The 880-nt window shown below is 30.8% G+C and overlaps 1 long non-coding RNA gene across 1 annotated transcript; it reads right to left on the bottom strand.

The window, feature by feature from the left end:
* Window positions 1-6: 6 nt before the first annotated feature.
* LOC109593689 (uncharacterized) lies at window positions 7-880 on the bottom strand. Its single transcript, XR_002191112.1, has 3 exons — window positions 855-880; window positions 357-432; window positions 7-184 (listed from the first exon to the last, which is right to left on the bottom strand). It is a non-coding gene; the product is annotated as an uncharacterized LOC109593689 (long non-coding RNA).

Here is an 880-nt window from a genome sequence, read left to right as displayed (position 1 = left end):
GGAAGCAATATATGAATTGATGTGTTGATGGAATTCTACTGTCAATAGCTGGACATCTAACAGGACTTGATGTTGTACTACAAAAATATTGTTTATCTTGCCAAATACGATATCATCCTTTTTGTCAACAATAACACAGGCTCCAATCTGGTAAGTTACACCTTCTTCTTTTGCCCATGAAACTCTATAAAAATGATTGATGCTAAAAATATTGTAAACTGTAATTTAATTTTGGTTCAATCAAAACTTTTACACATGTAAGTAATGAATTCCTTGTATATAGTATATCATATTCAAACAATATAGATATCAAGTTTTCTAATTGTAACTAATTTGCTGATTATACATGTATATACTTTGCATGAGTTTCAGTCGATAAAATCCATTCAGTTTCATAATAAAACTGCCTTTGTGGTACAATCACATTTATACCTACATAAAATAATAATAATAGTGCATACATGTAGTTGGAAACTTTTGCAATTTTTTGGCAAAATTTATTAATGTTGCATGCTGTCAGCAGTTAATAGATCTTTCATCATTTATGTACAACGATGCTGTCAGCAGTTAATAGATCTTTCATCATTTATGTACAATGAGCAGCAAATCACAAAAATATTTCCAGCTATAGACAGTGGCAGATCCAGGGGGATATATGGGTTCAATGGAACACCCCTTTTGCAGAGGAATTTGTTTTTGCAGCCATTTTATAATTAATTAATATATTTATGCTTTTAATTAAAATTAACGAGCCACACCCACTTAATGGCAAACCCCCTTTTAATTTTTCTAAATCCACCAGTGATAGATGACAATTACATGTAAGTAATACTTAAGACATGAACAATTCATACTTTGACCAACTTCCAACTTTTCCTCG

The sequence above is a fragment of the Amphimedon queenslandica genome, unplaced genomic scaffold (genome assembly GCF_000090795.2).
Source record: "Amphimedon queenslandica unplaced genomic scaffold, v1.1 AMPQUscaffold_143_Cont27830, whole genome shotgun sequence".
NCBI lineage: Eukaryota > Metazoa > Porifera > Demospongiae > Haplosclerida > Niphatidae > Amphimedon > Amphimedon queenslandica.
The sequence above is the reverse complement of the archived record's forward strand: the minus strand, read 5'-3'. Positions and strand labels throughout refer to the sequence as shown.